Source organism: Varroa jacobsoni, unplaced genomic scaffold (genome assembly GCF_002532875.2).
Source record: "Varroa jacobsoni isolate VJ856 unplaced genomic scaffold, vjacob_1.0 contig00107, whole genome shotgun sequence".
Lineage (NCBI taxonomy): Eukaryota > Metazoa > Arthropoda > Arachnida > Mesostigmata > Varroidae > Varroa > Varroa jacobsoni.
In genome coordinates, this window is record NW_019214409.1 from 4,213 (window position 1) to 15,495 (window position 11,283).

Consider the following 11,283-nt stretch of genomic DNA (forward strand, 5'->3'; position numbering starts at 1 on the left):
ATAACTTCTCCGTATTCTAGTGAAAAGCTTGCGTTTCTTCAGGCTCCGTTCGATTTAGATATGTCGCAAAAACCGAAGCGTGACGGTTGACGTGAGAAGCCGCTCTAGTACGTAGGCTTCTACAGGATCTCGTTTGTCACCGATTTTGTCAAATTTCTTCTCAAGATTCGCATGGCCTTCTGGGACTCATCCATATTTGTCTTTATTTTTTTACTGTCCACTGCTTTAATGAAAACATCAATATATAGAAGTTAATAAATATTTTTTTACTGATTTCCGCGCTCTTTAAATATTCAAGTGTGTAAGGAAATGCTCATACAGTTGTATCTTCCTCTACGACTATATAATAACAATGTCAACGTATGGGGGTATTCTATGTCTAGGTCTAACGTATGAGAGCGCGCTAAACGTATTATTTCTCCTGTCGCAATCGCCGAAGAAACTGAGCAAGCAAATTAAATATTACGTATGTGACAACTTATTTAACGGCCTCAAATGCCTCCGCACCTAGAGCATTTCCCTTATGGCATGTTCTTCCGGTTAGTATCCCATAGAAGAGATTTTCCTCTAGCTAAAGAAAAAGCTTTAAAACGTCTGCTCTGTTTTATATGAAACTCATTGAGTCGGATTTTAAAGTAAGGACTACCAGACTACTAAAAGTTGCTAAGTCAAATGTTCAGTAGATCTATTAGGTCATGTATTAACACTTCGTAGATGCTTTTTAGATATCTGCAGCTATCGCTTCAAGGTGCATTTGCTCGTTCTGGTACATCAGTTTTCGCCATGGTTAGTAATTGTGATGCGACAACACCGCCTGGAACTTTGATTATGATAATTTCGCGCAGCCTAAACAAGATTTCTTCAAGTCTTCCCAGCAGATAGAAGAAATTTCGTTATGGCAGCCGGAATTCGCCTTCTCTGAACTTACTCAACGTTCGCAAAGCTGTTCTACGACGGCAACGAGGTAGCTCTACCAAGGGCTTGTGCTCCACGCAGCTCATTCTCCGAAACAGGATGTTTCAAAACAAAAAAAATCACTTGATATATTCTGCTCGTTAATTGCTAGTGATAATGTTATAATTAATAACATTGAACTAATATGGTCTTTGATCGTAATTTTCACCGAGTAAATTTTCTTGATACACAAACACGCATTCGCATATAATCGAGCATTTCAATTCAGTAGATAATAACGCTTACTCCAAGGACCGAGTCAAGAAACAAGTGCAGTAAACTTATGTCATGCCATTGATGGGAAGTGCTACATCACGGTTTATAGCATATCACTTCACAAACACGACTTAAGAGGACTTTTGACCTCCGTTTTATAACGTTTAGTCGATCAACAATGAATAGCTTAGCTATATCAACCAATTAAACTCACTTATTCATCTTTGTCAGGTAGCGTTCTAAACACTTTACGTTTAAAATAACTTTGTATATTATGCTATTCTATATTATGCATATGATGGCCTGACAAGCCTGATTAAACTAGATCGATCAATCCAGTATTGATAACGTTATTCAAGACCTACGAATGCTTGCATTACACATCATGTTACTGTTGTCCTGCGACTGCCCCGCAAGAAATAGCCAAAAACATAATACGAGTGCCTACACCAAGTGCAAGCACAATCTGCATAAGGGAAATGTTTGGCGGTGTTTGTAATTACGTTCTCCATTCTACTCTGCAGAGTATTTTAAAAGTTATTTTTATAAAAAAATATTCTAAAAGTTAATATTCGTCAACTCTCGCCAAGTTGCCAGCAATCTGAATCAATTGAGAGAGAGAATGATACTCGTTCCGTACGTGATATCCATGGACAGGCCTATCTCTACTTCTTTGCCAGTGCCAATCCATTGTCCGTTGTTTTAGATAAATAAAGGCGTACCGTCAGTTGCGCCATTTTTCTCCAAGGATTTTTTTTAAGAAGATAAATCCACATCGTAGAATTGGATGATTACAGGCATAGTTCAACGAAAGCTAAGCCTGTGTTAAGGGGACGAAATGTTGCAAACCAACACAACAGCAATGACTTGTCTCCCTAAAAGTTAACTTGATTTCGCAATAATTAGGCTGATAAGGAATAACGTCCTACACCTACCAAAGATTTAGCTGATATGTTGACATTTAAACAACACCTGTACACTAGAACAATACTACAGTCCTCTAAAATTGCGAGGTCCAGCGTCGAGATTCATGTGGATCCGCATTGTTCTTGTCCGCCACTCACGAACTAACCGGCCTCGTGGAGCGGCTGGACGATAGCTCTTTAGACGTAAAGTCAGAATATGTCTGGATATATTACTAAAATGAAAAATAAAAAAAGACTAGATGATGTTACTAAAATCATCGACTTCGCGCACGTATCAGGCCTTGATCTCACAAGTACCAAATGTGAGCTTTTTATAATAGGGAATGAGGAGTTTGGAGCTTTCTAGTTCGACGAATAAATTCTTCCTGGTTACCTGTTAGCTTTCGTAACAAACTACCCATAGGCCCAACTGCGCCTTGGCGTACTCTATCGAAACCTCTGATGGACTGCTTCACAAAAATCTCAAAGAACTGCCTAGGCGCCGAACGGGTTTGCGGATCCATGCGAGAAGCTTAGGAGGTTAGAAAACGCCGGACCTGGTGGAAAGCGTCTATCAAGCGTCTGTCACCAACTTTAGCAGCCTGGTTGGTTCAATCTACCAGCTCGATGCCAGAGCCCACTTTCAGTTCATCACAGACAATATAGGCAAAAGATTTAGTTCTCTTCAGAACGCTTTTCTTGAAGCGGTCACGCAATCTTCCTCGGACAAAATTCTGGAAAACTGTGTAGCCAATTTTCCATACAATCCTCAATAGAACCCCAAACAAGTTCAACCGAAATCCTAGATCGAAAAGGGCCTTCAATAAGTTAACTGAGAGTTGGCTGGAGGCTATGCCTTCGTCGTAGTTAGAAACTGTGCCACACAACAACCTCTGAATTACGTTTGGGGCCCCATGTAATGCACTTATCTTTTGGTGTCTGATGCAATCACTGAAACAGCCAAACTGATTAAATAGAGTACGAGAAATGCTTGGTGGCGAACTGTGTTGTTTTCAGAGTTCCGCGGTCAGCACATGTTCCTGCAGGAAAGAACATTTTTAAGGCCAGAGTTACCGTCCTGATTTGGAAATTTGGAAGGGCCCTTAAAAACGACCACTCCCACGTTCCTATAGGATCGTTCAAAGCAAATACAGTTGCTGACACTAATAAAGAGGAGGGCAAGAAATACGGAAAGCTAGAGCCAGAGTTTATTTCTCACGACAGAGGCATTGTGAACTGCTGAAAAGGATTCCATATTTCTTCTAAAAAAAACTCGAAAGGACCCTTGTGAATGTATCGAAAAAAAAAAATAACGACGTCCAGAAAATTATCTATTCCAAAGGCTCTTACCTGAAATGTCAAAGTGCAACGCAGCCACGACCTACTAGCATGGAATATATCCATATACATATATGAACGTAATCAGAAACGAAAGTTGGATATGGTATTTACTTCCCTACTAGCTGATCAAATAGATGCTTTTCGAAAGTCTCATTCATCAACTTAATCAGTCGGCATGAACCACACAAATCGACTATCAGATCTAAAAACTACTTTATCCCCCTAGAATTGGCTTGAAGAGATCTTCTACGAGTCGGCTCCCGCAGACTTATTGAACAAGGTGCTGTACCTCTACGCTTTTTATGATAGCAATATTGAAAATTTTACAACCTCCAAACAAAACATCACCCCAGTAGTAAAGATTTTTTAAGACTTCTTTCTGTACCTAGACGCTCATATGAAAATCACAAAGAGCTTGAATCGCCATCCCCTACAACATCAGTTCGGAAGGTAACATGGTACATATAACGATTGATTTAATGGGAACTTTACATTATTATACTCTGTACCCAATCTGATCCAGATTAGCAATGACTGATAACAATGATTCTCAATAATGGAGCTTTAATTTTATTGAACAAAAAATAATTTATTTCACTTAAGGTAAAAATTGACTTTGTGATCACTTGTCGTAACTATTTTAGAAGCTAATTCACAAAATTTTAATTTTTTAATGAAGCATACTGCAATGCTGCGTATTCTGTATGAAATTAAATAATCTTTTTTAGCGTCACGTAAGGTCCCAATTAAAATAGTTAAAGAACGTGTAAAGGTAATACCAACAATTAATGCATTGTATTGTGAAATACATTGGTGGCAAATAAGTCTGGCACTGACATCACGCCCGGAGGGCTAATTCTAATGCCGAATTTACAAAGTGCCTTTTTCAGCAGTCCTCTGGGGCCTGAGTAAAAGATTAAGTATTTGTCCTAACAGATTTCAAATATCTGCTAAGCAGCTGTGATTACTGCTTGAGATTTTCTCTTGTGAAACCGTAGGTCGGGTGTATCAATAAGAGTGAAGATAGATTAAGTCTCTCTTCTTGTTTACTTTAACAGGCCACTTTTTTTTCTAACATTTTGTAATCATTTTCCATTTATGGACTTTATATGTTTATTGTATAATACTAAAGAAAAGCAATCTGGCAATCGTATTAGCAAGATGAAGTGTTACGCGGTCGGACATATTTACATAATTCGTCTGATAAATATAGTGATAGTTAAATTAAAGGTAGCCGCTTAGTAAAACTGAGTAAAGAATCTTACAGAAAGTGGAAGCTTATAACTTCATCATCATTTCAAACGTTTTGCCTAAACTTAACCTATAAATTTGACATAGTTCTTTACCTAACAAGAGATTGATCAATGCATCATACAGCGAAAGCACCATCATACATGTCAAAACGCCTCGTCACAGAAACTCAAACGATTTTTAAGGCCGCATCATATTATTTGAAAGAGAAGGTCATCATAAGTTTTTTTTAGAGAGCTTGAAGTATTTTTTCATCTTTAAGTGCCTCTTATGTAGTAATTCAGTGACTCAATGGCGTTAGAGACTTGCTGCTTCTTTTTCCTTTGTTGCGTATAGCTTTCCTTGACTATTCGCGATTGTGTGATTGGTTTAATACCCAGCTTGCATTGAATGAATCCCGTTTGTGGCAGCAAAATGAGGTTGATTACGGTAGTAACCATTGCTGGGATGGTAGAAGTAATAAGAAACTTGCCAATTTTTCAACACAACGAACTCCGACAGAAACCTTCCAACTGCCCCTGTTAATGCACTACCGGCAGGCCAACATGCAGCGAAGATCTGTTTCTTCGAAAAGGAACCGAAAGCTTTTTAGTTTTAAACGTATCGTGTACAGTTTAAGAGACAAGCTAAATCCAGTAATACGAACATGTAAGGATGTGCTCTCGCTTCAAAAAATTCCGCGCAAACTACGGTTCCGCTAGTTCTGATTTAAGCAGTTGTCTATCTTGAAATGGATTTCACGGCTATCTTACATGAGACTGAGGATATGCATGCTGCTTTTAAAGAGCGCAATTAACCAGTTAAGTCCTCTTCCTAGTTGTTAAACCGTAATGCCCAATGCTGCAGTTCCATGTCAGGTTCGAGACCTCTGGGTGCGCATTATTTCGCAATCTAAATGACGCTACGGCTCACCATAAGATCGTAATTTTATAGCTGTAAATAATTTGCGTGGAATTTCGTTTGTATATATACATTCCTACACTCGAGGAGTATTTGCGTTCTATTCAATATCTACGCGACCGAAGTTGAAAAATTATTTCGCCGATGAGGAACTGAAACTGAAATGGCTGAAATATCGTTTCTCAGGGTCCGCTCTGAGGCCTTGAGTGATTATACCACTTTACACTTAAGGCTTCCGTTGGGAGCATCTGGATTCGGAATCGCAGAGTACGTCCAAAAAATACGAGGCTAGTTGTGCTTGCGATCGGAACAGATATGCCACTATTATGTCGCGAAAATGTAATGTGTCGGTCTATAACTACACAAAAGGAAGGGCAATAGGGGTTTGCCATTTTGAATAAAGTAAGTAATGGGAGATAAATAAGCCTTAACTAATTCAACTGCAGACTCACATACAGTTAAGATCCTGCATTATATCGGTGACTATTCATTGTTGTGAAAATATGTGCTCACGCATAATACTGACTTGCTTGCTCCTACTCTTACTTTCTAATATGGTTTTTTTTATCCGTACTTGCCAGCTTCTATTTGATTTCGAAGCACTTGAACCACAGTACAGATTTACGTACAAATTTATGTACAAAAAATGCGTAGCAAATTCGTGTTTAAATTGCTTTATATCTGTGTCTTTTAGCATAGCCGGTTCATATTTATTGTCGATTCCATCGTTCAGCTGCACGTAAAGACTGCTAAGAGTTATGTCTGCGGAAGGATCCTCTATATTTTTTCTCTTAATAAAAACATATAAATTTTACAATGGCTCACAGAAGCCACGAGCAAATCATACATGCTTTATTTGGTAAGTCGAACGTTGTATATTAAATAATTTAATTAAATTCACTTAATTCCGCGGCCTGATATTAAATGCATATACATCATAACCGTAAACCTTAACTGCAACTACCACATGCAGGATATTGACTCTGCTTAGTGGAACTGATGTATGCTTAAATAAGTTATGGAAATAGATGAACAAGATTGTCAGAGGATTCATAATTGGCATTGTGTCTTCGCATATATGGAACAACGGCATTGACCGTAACCAGAATACTCGTCTAGGAACATAAAATGTAATGCCTATATGAGTATCCCCCACGTTAGCATCAACTGCAAGAGGATTTTTTTAAGCTATAAACCATATTTTTTTCTTCGACATATCTTTCTTTATTTAGTAGGACTTCCTGGTTCTGAGACCAGCTCCCACCTGCTATTTAGTACTATTAACACTATACTAGACGGAGGGTGGACCAACAGTGTCCAGCCGACTTTATTGCTTGCCGAATGAAAAGCAAAAACGAATTTCTGTGTATGCCTTTATTCCTACATTAGCGCAACCTAGGAACTTAATCTTCATTGTACATTTAAAACCATATTCTCTGAGGATCTTCCCAAGGGCCGCTTAAATAATTCGATCTGATTCGCGTAATTTTAAATCACAGCTCTGCATAATTGGTTCAGCATCGATTTCACGAACACAGTGTCCTAAGTCAATGTTTCCTTCGACGCTGTTTGATAAACTCGGTCCTTAAAAAATCATAAGATCAACGCGACCATTTGCTGCCATGGCCGTACATCAAGACTAGCCGCTCTACAGACAACGGTTCATGGAAGGACTGTCTTCCGCGGGATAGGGAAATTTGTTCCATCTTGCGTAAATTAAAAGTTGTTTACATCCAATTTCCTATCTCGTTTCATGCAAAAGTTTGTAGCGTTCACGACAGAGCTTGCTATTACTGAGTGGCGCGTCTATCGTCATTTTAGAATTTAGGAATTTTCGTACCATATGCTATACCGCACGTCGACTTTTTGTGAATACTGCGGTCGCTCGAGACATATTCTTCAGTTCTCAGAGCCGCAGATCTGATTACTTTATATAGCTTAAAATGAATCTCATCAGAAGAGTATCACCGCAATCAACTCCCCACTTCGATACTAAGTTTGAACAAAATATATAATGTAGGGTGCGGATATGTAAGATACAGGTTCTTCACTCATCTTCTCTATCCCAAGTCTCAATGCTGCTACAGCCAATTCCTATCACTTAAGAAACTTGACAAAGAATTTGTCAGCGAAATGTCATATGAAGTTGTTAAATTAATACTTTTAATAAACTATATTGCCATCTTATAGCCTGTTTATATCTATAGCCTGTTTTAGTGGCGTTATTGCTCCATATCACATGAGACGAAATTGTTTGTTCCGTTGTAAAGGTTTTCAAAGATTGGAAATCCATTTGGCACAAGGTTGTTCTTAGATGTGAGGAGGCTACTTCGAAAAATAACCAACAGGTTTGCTGTTTCCAGCATTTATAAGATTCTTGAACATCATTTTTGAAAAAGCCAATACTGAATGAGAATTGCGTATTACTAACTAAATATTGTTTCGCAAAACGGGTTCACCTTTTTAGTAAATCAAAGTAGTCAAGTCAATGTAGGACCCATATTTTACATATACGTGTATTATGTTTCGTGGAGGAAAACTAAAGCCACACTGTCTATGAGGTATCGAAGTTATCTTTCGGCATTCGATTATCCGACTCTGTTTTTGTTAGCAAGTGTTCAACGACGGTGTTTAAAGATTTTCGCAATGGTGCGTTGGGGGGGTCTCTCTCGTAAATGAAATGTTTGTTTCGCCAGCATACCTTCCCCATCTGAAGCTCAACATGTTTAATTTGCCTGTCATATGATAGTATTATGACACTACGCGAGGAATACGCGTAATATTTGATAGCTCTAATTTTCTAGAGCTAGATAAGAAAACTAACTCATAATTCTAGAAAATTCAAATTTCTAGGGGCAGGATCCCTTTTTATGGTAGAGCGCACAAGCGTAACTCTCTAAGCCGTCGGTAACCACAGTCTCATGAATAAAAATGAAAAGCATAGTTTACGTGCTAAGAGTGGATCCAAATTACAAGCTTGGGTGATTGATTGTTAAGTTTCCAACCTCAACTTTAATCAGCGATTTTGTAGGTGCTAAGCCTATGATACAATTTGCACAGCCAAATCTAGTGGTTCATTATAGTGAACCATTAGAGGCGCGATGAGTTGGTGGTTTTGGCCTTTAAAAAACACTTAGAGCTTTTAGAAAGGGTTTAAAAACAAAAACGTTAACACACGTTACAGTTTCGCTATTCGGTACACAAATCCTATTTCGTCAAAAGTCTACCATGCGGACGTCTATCACTCATCCGTTTGGCGTTTGCGGCTGCGATCAGTGGCAGTCTCGACCCCGTGTGTGTCGGACGCATAGACACAATGGGAGAGATTAACGTAATAAACGTCACTAGATAATAGGTATCGGCGTTTTCAATGCGTAAATCGATAGAAAAAATTATAATGTGAAGCATAGCGCACGAGTTACAAGCTGATAGCCGATCTACATTCATATTAAAATGATATATTTGCCCCACATGCTGGATGGGGTGTCAATACGATACAACATAAATGGCAACTACTCGCATTGTGCACGTTATGCAAACTTATATGAGTCTATGTTAATGTTCTATACTGTTGTAGAATAGGGACATAATCTAGTTAGGTGCAGCTGTCAGTTAACATATTTGTTCTTATACACCTCTGAATCCGTAAGTTTGTTTGGTAAAAATCACCTCACAGTGATGGATCGCGTGCTCGATTTGTTTGAGGTTGCTATCACAAGGACTCTCAACATTTAAAACCGGAAAGTTTCAAGCTAAAATCAGTAAATCTGAGTACTGAGACTTCCTTTGTAGCAGACTGGTGCGCAAGTAATCGCCTCTTTTTTTTAACGGGTTTTCTTTCTGCATGCCTCGTTTCTCAAGTATGCGTATAGTGCTGGAAAGTCTTCTTTGTTTATGAAAAGACTCTCTCGACAGGACTTCCTTTTTCCCTACGGTCATTTTGTTTAAGTCACAAGATTTTTTGCCCCGAGTTCGGACTTCAAATGTGGTTACATCTAATGGCAACAAGTCACCGAAACAATGTGGAATAGATGTGGACCATGCGACAACGATTGTGTAGCTAAAAGTAGTATTTAAAGATGGCTTGCTGAAATTAACTTAGAACTAAAAAACGTACTACATTCTTCTTTTTACATATATCGAGGATCTAATGGAGCCGTTTTTGAAGAAGTATGATTGTTACGTAAGTCCACATTTATCAGCTAAAAAGCTCGCACCGTAATCGGAACAAGCATAACGAGTTGCTTCCATAACTATTTGACGCTGGAAAAAATATGAGATATAATATATACCTAAATCGCTATTTTTGTAATCCGACATATTTATTTCTAGAGTCCAGACTCTAAAAGGTTTGATGGTCTCAACAATGGCAACAACTTTTCAGAGGCAGAAAAACTCCTCGAGTAGTACGAAACCGTCAATTATTGGCAACCGGGTAATTAAAGAAATGAAGCAATTAGCAAGAGCGGACATTATTCATGCATCACCTTAATGCATGTCGGATGTCCTGTAAGAGCATAGTACGTAATGTGTTTTCCTAAAATTAAGGTGATCGAGGTTTGAATCTAGGCATGAACCACCCACCAGTCAGCCGCCTGAAGCAATATTAAACGGCTAAGGCATCGGAAGAAAAAAACCTATCAGACATTGTTAACTAGAAAGCGATTTGAAGTTTATCACGCGTGAAATTCATATATGTTAACAAGTTTTTCAGAAACGGTAGAACGTCATGCAACAACCGGCTGTGCTCCTATTGCTTCCCGTCACTCAACACAATTAGCGCGTCGCACAAGCTTTACTGAACGAGTTTAATCCCGAACCCTTAGGTCTGTCAATTGGGCATCTAGTAATTCCCATTTCTGTAAAATAAAAAAATATGCCACTACCTTTTTTTAGCGCAGGAAAAAGGACTTTTTGTAGCATTCTATATATAGTAATAGAGCTGGCCGATTTGAAATCGTCTCTCTTCCGCTGCGTTACTATTGTATCTATAGGCAAGAGATGTGTGCGAGATTGTTCAAATCTGTTGATTCTAATTAAATTTATCGATATCCCTTTATCACCTAAAGCGAATAGTATGTTGTTTTTATATACACGCTGGCAATAACCTTGATGATCCTGGTTGGTCCCGTTATGATCCTGGAAAAGAAATTTTTTTCTTCACTGCAAAACGCCACCCAATGCCAATTTATTTTATCAAATACAATTGTTTGTCTAGGTGATGATGACAACGATACCCATGACGTGCCTACCAGCCACCTATCCGTAGTCTCATTGCTACTGTTGATGCACTCACTAGTGTAGGTGGTTGACAAAGACGTCTCTCGAGAAACAATTGAAAACAAGGCAAACTATCCCAATATTGAACAATAACACTGTATTAAGGTATTTTTTCTTTCGCAATTCGGCAGTGAAATGGGGATATTAAAAGATAGGACTTGTAAATCGAGTCAGCAGTGCCAGTTTTTTAGTAGGACTGAAGTAGGAAGCAAGCCGTACAAACTTAAATCTCAATGGCAGTAAAAGCTTTACGGGGAAAAGACTTTCTCTTCAGCCACTACCGTGATAAGCTGATGGGTATCGGGGTCTACCAAACAAGCTAGAATTCAGAAATTCAATCTTTCAGAAATATTTTCGTTGTCATATGGGAAACAGTGATCAGTATCATCATGTCTTTGTACGCATCCTGTGAAATAACGAATCAATTAAGTATTTC